Source organism: Ostrinia nubilalis, chromosome 19 (assembly GCF_963855985.1).
Source record: "Ostrinia nubilalis chromosome 19, ilOstNubi1.1, whole genome shotgun sequence".
In the NCBI taxonomy this organism is placed as follows: domain Eukaryota; kingdom Metazoa; phylum Arthropoda; class Insecta; order Lepidoptera; family Crambidae; genus Ostrinia; species Ostrinia nubilalis.
In genome coordinates this window covers 1,120,484-1,128,528 of record NC_087106.1, presented here as the reverse complement: position 1 = coordinate 1,128,528, position 8,045 = coordinate 1,120,484, and the positions used below count along the sequence as shown (strand labels likewise).

The window sequence follows — 8,045 nt, the reverse complement described above, 5'->3', positions numbered from 1 at the left end:
CGAAAACTTGACCTTGCTGTTGCAGTTATTCAACTGTCTTAATTTTTAAAATTCGCAGTTTTTTATAGAACTACTGCCCCGTGTTTCACATAAAATATCATGCTTTTTAAAAAATATCCCTTGAAAGTCGATAAATTGCTTTAATTTAGATTCTGTAGGCAATTGTTTGACATGTCCTTTATAACGGACAGAAACCATTTAAGGGATATTTAGATTCAGAGCAACCACAACCAGGTACGAGCAAATCTTTAAATGAATCATGTTTGGACATAGAAAAATTAAAATCTTTACCGCATGTTACTGATAAAGGTAACTTTAAAGAACTCAATGATCAAGTAAAACGGTTTGTGATCGAGAACGGATACTGTAAACCAAAAGGCCCCTTTTTAAGGGATAGTAATAATAGATCTTTCTAAATCGATAAATATTATTACACTGTTTCTAAATCTGGCGTAAAGTTAGAACGCACATGGCTGTCCTATTCTCTATTGCTTCAAAAAGCATATTGTGAACCATGTTGGTTATTCGCAAATAGGGCATCTAAAAATATACAAAATATTTGGATGGAAGGCTATGATGATTGGAAACATATTGTGGAAGCCATAGAAAGACATGAGACATCGAAAGAACATTTGCATTCTTGTTTTGTACATCGACAGTGGCAGTTACATGGAACACTAGATGAAGAGCAAGAGTCCATTATCAAGAGAGAAAAAAATTTTTGGCGCCAGGTACTCACTAGACTCTTTGATGTTACTCTGACACTTTCAACCTGTAATTTAATAATAATAATAATAATAATAATAAATAACTTTATTAACACACATTACAAAAAACAATACAACAGATTTTAAAAGAAAAAGACGAATGCATGTTAATAGGGCGCCCGCTCAGTTTTAGTTGGGACACCTTATAGGATGTCCCGACACTGATTTTCAGCGGGAAGCCCTATTAGCTACTGCGCATCCCTACCGGCGAGCCTGCTGGTGTAAAAGGAAAATAATGTTAATATAAATTTAAATTTAAAACTAAAACAGCACAGAAGGGATACGCAGCAACTATTAGTCGCGGGGTACGTGGACACGAACATAAACCAATACTAATAATAATATAACACAGACACAATTCGATAATTATCAGGAAGAAATTATTTAAAACATTTAACATAAAATTTACAATAAAAAGTTATTTCCATTACATACTTACAAACACGGACAATACAATAAAATTGTACCAATCCTATGTCTTCTCCACTTCACGCGAGGCAACTCAAGGAACAAAGATAGTGAGGTGAAAAAAACAAAGAGAAGAGAAAAAAAAAAAAAAAAAAAAATGAACGAAAAAGAACTGACATGTCAAACGTGACAGTGTGTCGTTCAAATAACGATTCGACAAAATAAAAATAAAAATAAAAATTAACCTACCACCGACAGAGTGAAAAATCACTTTCTTTGGCTACCACGGATTTAATTGTGAATTGTGATTGCTACCTTCCAAGCGGTAAATGGAAAAAATCAAGATGGTCCACGTAGTAATGATGTGGCAAGCATGTGTCCTGAGGATTACACCCAATGTATTACTTTCCTCTATGGGATTGACGTTCTCACACTAATAACGATAACGATAACAACCCTTTAATGCGTGGCTGGGAACTATATACGACTGCGTCAATCAAAGATTATAATATTATATTTGGATTGCGCACTAACTATAACAAGATGAGGCCGCCAGTGACGCTCAACGACCGTTCGCGCAGGAATTAATGGTATGTGAAGTTCATCAGTTATTCCACCGTTTAGTATCTATGCCAATAAATTCTCGTGCAAATAAACCGAACGGAGAAAGAAATTGGTTTGAAAATACTTCCAGCGCGCGACCGGGGTGATGGCGGCCCATCTAATCGGCCACAGAGACACCCACCCAACGCGAGTGCGATCCTCACTGGTGCCGGGACGACGCAGACAGGCCAGCTGCTGCCAATACACGCGACGCGCATGCACTCAAGGTAAGTGAAACACGTTCACTATCCGCCTTCTGCAGAATTAACATGATTCTTTTTAGTGCGAGTCTAAAAGTGTTTTTAAATTGCAGGGCGCGCAACGGCGGTGGCAGGTCGTTCCAGCACCGCGAGGCCGCATACCTGAAGGATCCACGGAATGCCATGGTGCGATGTTTCGGAGTTGCAAATATGCGGGTGCAAGATCTTTTTTGATATCTGCTATGACTCTGAGCCCATTCCAGCTTATTAAGCAGGTAACTAGGTCTCATTTTAGTAATGACTCCGAACAACATTACTGCAAGGTGTAGCTTTCTACGTGCCTCCATTTTGAGCATGTTAGCGGCATTGAGAAAAGGGGTTATATGAGATCGGGGGGGAACCATGAAGCAAAAACGGGCACATGCATTTTGCACCCTCTGTATAAGGCGAGCAGATCTGGACAGCAGGCATGACCCATACACTGTGTCGCAGTAGTTTAGTCTACTTAAGACCAGCGATTCACACAATGTTACTCTAATTCTTTCACTGAGGTATGGTCTCAGCCTGTAAAGAAGCTTTAGTCGGTAAAAGCAATTACGGGCGCACTCAGCAACATGATTTTCGAACCTCAATTGACTGTCAAAGGTTAATCCAAGGTTTTTTGCTCTATCAACCAACTCCAACGGCTCACCATTTATCATTACTCTGCTACTACCATTAACATTAATTTGGATTTTTAACTTCTCAATATTTTTAGTGGTTCCAATTAACATTAATTTAGATTTTTGGGGATTGAGAACAAGGCAATTTGAGTTACACCAATCAGATATCATATTTAGCTCTTCATTGGCCTTAGCTACAGCATTAACGTAGTCATATGGTGCAAAAGACAGATATAACTGTAAGTCATCCGCATATAAGTGGTAATGGCAGGTAGCAATACAATTTGTTATATCAGCACTGTACAATATGTATAAAATTGGTCCTAGTATTGATCCCTGTGGGACACCACGACGCAGGGGCTCCAACCGTGACCTCAATATAGTGCCATCTTTTTTTTTTAGTTCTACTATTTGAGATCTCCCCGTTAAGTAACTATGGAACCACTTAGTTGTACTATTATCCAGGCCGTAGTAGCTTAACTTAGACAATAGGAGCGGTATATTTATTGAATCAAACGCTCTGGAGAAGTCAAGTAGCATCAACATAGAGACTTGTCCCTTGTCCTGAGCCGTGAGAAGATTGTCGATCACATCAGCCAGAGCAGTCGCCGCACCATGTCCCCCTCGGAAGCCAGATTGATAGTTGGGAAGGATGTCATTATTTTCAAGATACTTTGTCAGTTGATCGCAAACTATTTTTTCCAGAATCTTTGAGAGACACGGCAGAATGCTGATGGGCCGGAGGTCCCGAACCGTGGTAGGGTGACTGGTTTTAGGCAGAGGTTTGACGACTGCCACCTTCCAGCACTCAGGAAACACGCTCCCTTGAATAGACATGTTCACCATATCTGTAATAGACTCAAGAGAGTAAGGAAGCGTCATCAACACCATGTCCAATGTAATACCATCGATACCCTGAGCATGTGATTTCAGTGACTTAATAGTTTTTAACACAACATCACTGTCCACAGAACGTAACGAGAAACCGGCAGAGGCATTAAATCTATGATGCTCATAGTAAGTTAGTTGGGAGATGTTAACCCCATTCTCGCCCGGCACATCTAGAAAGTGTGAATTTATTGTGTTTGGGTCAGTGAAAGTCTGTGAGAGGTCAGCTGTGTCCTTTTTACTTGTTAAAACTGAATTCTTTAAGTTTTTCCACAGTGTCCCTGAGTCTGATATTTTACTATTGATGTGTTGTGTAAAGTAGCAAGACTTTTCCCTATAAATAGCCTTTATCACCAGGTTTTTCATCCGTCCATAAGCATCCCTGAGGGCTGCGGTCCCGATCTTTTTATATTTTCTGTGATAGTTGTCCCTGATGCGCATCATATCCCTAATCGTGTCCGTCAGCCATGGATGGGGAGGGTGTTTAAATTTGCGTGTTTTTAAGGGTGCATGAAGGTCCATGAGGCCTGTGACACAACCGGTGAAGGCAACGACAAGACTGTTTACAGTATCACAACGTTTTAGGCTGTGCCAATCTATAGCGCAGAGATCTCGATCAAGTAGTTCCTGGACCACATCACCAAGCGGCCTGTAGGTGACCCAGAGTGGGGTCGGCCTTTCTGTCTTAATCCTAAGCTCCGCCACCAGCATGGCATGACCACCCAAATCAGGCGAGTGCTTCACCGTGACACGCAGGGCCTTTACATCGGTACATATGAGGTCGATCAGGGTACTACTGTGGTCCGTGAAGTGCGTAGGTTCCGTAACTAATTGCTTGAGATTAAGACCATGTATATATTGCTTCAAGGCTCCACATCTGCCGCCACCATCATCATCCAGAAGGTTGATGTTAAAGTCACCAGTCAGGACTAGTCCTCCATACCCAGTGAAAGAGGCAACAGACTCGGCGACGGCGTCCAGAAATATGTCAATATCCTGCCAGGGCGGCCTATAAGCAGTGCCAATAACGATGGCCTGCCCGTTCACGCGCACAGAGATCCACATCTGCTCGACCGATCCCACAGTGATAGGGTGAGGACATACTCTTACATTTAGACTCTTGCGAACATAAAAACCGACTCCGCCCCCCCGACCCCTCTTCACATGGGCCGGTCTGGGAGTATGTTTCAGGCGGTAGCCCGCCAGCTTAGGAGCTCGCTCCTCCTCCCCCGGTCTCAACCAAGTCTCATTTATGGCCATAACATCTGGGCTCAAATCCTCCATAGCCGCTAGGAATTCATCATGCCTTGTGCACAGTGACCCAGCATTGAACAGTCCCACCATTAAGTTTTTCAACCCAAGGCCTGTAAAGGTTGTGGAATAATCAAACACCAATAGGTCAATGTAACTGTAGCAATCCCAAAACCAATGCCTCCACTGTACTTATATAGTGACTTACCATAAGTAATAAAAATGTGATTTGTAATAAAATAAAAATTAAATTGATACAACCAATGATTTTTTCCTTTAAATGTCATCCCCATATTAACAGTATTAAATAAAGTGCAAATCGATATCAAAACAATTAATGTTGCGTGAATGACCACATTGACATTGTGTACTGTACAGAATATTTGACAAATATGCATAAAATATATGAGCCCTAATTTCACCTTCCAGAAATCTAAAAGTCATAAACCAGGAGCTCCAAATACTCTGGCGAAATCATCAAGGGATCGAAGATGGAAGACCTGCGATCCGTCACTCTTACGAACGAAGACACGCCCTCGTCTCGTCCAAGAGTATCTCCACTGCTGCTTGCGACACTCCTCACGCACCCGGTAGAACAGCTGCCGATTGGAGCGGGTCAGGCGCTCGTTGATGTACACCCGGCCGCCGCCCTCGCCCGTAGCACCGCGACGCACGCGCGCGGCCCGCAGCAGGTCGTCGCGCAGCTGGCGGCGCGCCAGGCGCACCACCACGCGGCGCGGGCGGGCCCCGCCGGTCTCGGCCGGGGGCGCACCCACGCGCTCCGCAAACACGACGTCCCGCTCCTCCAGGGTCACCCCGAGGCGGCCGGCGAGCACGGCGACGTCGTGAAAGACGTTCCCGCCCCTCTCGTCCGGGAGGCCTCCGATCTCCAGGTCCGCGAGGAGCGCGTCCTGTTCGCGGTCGTTGAGCTCCAGCTTGAGCTCGGCGACGGTCCGCTCCAGCGCCGCGACGACTCCCGACCCGGCGCCGGTGCCCGCCTCCGTCTGCACGCGCCCCACCGCCTCCAGCCTCTTCTCGACCTCGTCCAGGCGCTCCGCGTTCGCGTGCCCGACGCCCGTGAGGCAGACCTCGATGGTGTCCATCCGCTTGTCCAGAGCGCTCGTGCGGCTCTCGCAGCGGTCTAATCTGCCGGACAGCGCCGACACCTCATCTTTGAGCGCGCCCATCTGCTCCCTCAACGCTTGAAGCTCGGATGTGAAGACCTCCCTGAAGTGCCTGATCTCCAGTGTGAGCGCCTGGATGTCCGACACCTCGACGGTCATATTTAGCGCGGTGTCATTTTGGTCGTCGAGCCCCTGCTCCGGCAAGGTGGTGTCCAGCTGCATGGGGCTGAGATCAGAGGCGCCGCGTCGCTGCGTGACATACTCAGGCGAAATTCGGACCGGCGTGTTAGTGTTGTCGGTCTTGGGCTGCTTGCTTTTACACGAGACGCACCTCCAGTTAGCCCGGTGGTCCCCGGTCAGCGTATTATAGAAGCGCTGCTCCGAAACTCCGGCGCATTCTAGGTCATAAGAGTCCCGGCATAGGCTGCACACCAAGAACCTCCGGTCCTCAATTTTCTTTAAACAGCCACTGCAGTTTTTAATGTTCTTCTTTCCCTTAGGCGACATTTTGCAAGAGAAACAAAAATAAGTAAAAAAAATAAAAATAAAAAACAAAAAATATTTTGATGTTGAGAATTGAACCCACAGTTCCTGCGTTATAGTTCGCTAGTCCAACGGCTATCCAAATTTAGCTTTTCGTGGCCATAAAGAAACGGTATATGGCAACGATTCTGGTCCAAAAGGAAATTTTTTGAGTATTGTTGAGTTATTAGCCAAATACGATCCTATTTTACAAGAGTTGCTAAGCAAACCTAAGGGCCAGATTAAATACTTAAGTCCAAAGATACAAAATGAGCTCATTGCTGTTCTGGTTCAAAAAGTGGAAAATGCTCTGGTAAATGAAATAGTCACCGCACCGTTTTATTCCATTTTGTTTGATACTACTCAAGATATTTCCAAAACAGATCAATTGTGTGAACTTTACCGTTACTGTGTAATCGAGAAAGATGAAACTGGAACTCCAAAGGCGCTCGTAATTAAAGAGTCATTTTTAGGATTTCATGAGGTTAAGGATCAAACTGCCTTAGCAATGTCCAAGCAGATAATAAAATCCATAAATGACAAAAGTATTTCTCTGAATAAGTGCCGTGGACAAGGGTACGATGGAGCTAATACCATGAAAGGTACTTATGGCGGAGTTCAAAAACTCATAAGAGATATAGAGCCAAATGCAGTGTATGTCCATTGTGCTGCTCATAATTTAAACTTGGTTCTTACAAACCATAGACGCGGCTTCTAAAGCACTTCAATCTAAAGCCATCGATCTTTCAAATGCTTCAAAGCGTTTGCAAGTCTGTCTAGAAGAACTTGAAAAGTATCGACATGAATTTGAAGATTTAAAAACGGAAGCAAATAGTATTGCAGTTAAATGGTCTATAAACCCTGAATTTCCTAAAACTCGTCAGAGAAAAGTGAAACGTCATTTTGATGAAATTTGTGAGGATGAACGTCTCCAAGATCCTGAAAGCTTGTTTAAAGTGAACGTATTCTATCGTGTATTAGACATCATCATTAATCAACTTAGATCGCGTTTCCTTGGAATGAATGAAATTGTTTCCAATTTTAGTGTCTTGCAGCCTGCCACTTTGCAAAGCTTGAATGATACTGATTTATTGGAAAAGGCTTTAGCATTTGTCCATTTATATAAAAATGATATATCTATGTCGTTTTCCAAAGAAATTCTCAGTTTTCGATCCTCTTTTAAACACGAAATAGAAAGGTCATCTTCTATAAGAGAACTTGCTGACTTATTAATAATAAAGAATCATTTTATATCTTCAAGCTTTCCTGAAGTGTGCACTGCATTTCTGCTATTTCTCACCATTCCTGTAACTACGGGTAGTGCCGAGCGATCATTTTCAAAAGTGAAATTGATAAAAACTTATTTAAGAAATTCTATGGGACAAGAAAGGTTAAGCAATTTGGCTATTCTATCCATCAAAAATTCTATGGCCCGAAATTTGAACTTTGATGATGTCATTAACACTTTTGCTGAACAGAAAGTCCGAAGAAAGGAATTTTAATAATTAAAATTGTGTACCTACTTAAAATAAAATTGTGATTTCAGTTCAATAGGTACCTTTAATTAAAAGTGAATAATTATAAAATCAAGAAATTATAATTATAAAGTTTGTATGTACC

The 8,045-nt window shown here is 43.0% G+C and overlaps 1 long non-coding RNA gene across 1 annotated transcript; it reads left to right on the top strand.

The window, feature by feature from the left end:
• The first annotated feature begins 802 nt into the window (after positions 1-802).
• Positions 803-5,507, top strand: LOC135081022 (uncharacterized). The gene is made up of 4 exons (XR_010259099.1): positions 803-1,765; positions 1,870-2,005; positions 2,092-2,253; positions 5,209-5,507. It is a non-coding gene; the product is annotated as an uncharacterized LOC135081022 (long non-coding RNA).
• Positions 5,508-8,045: the final 2,538 nt, after the last annotated feature.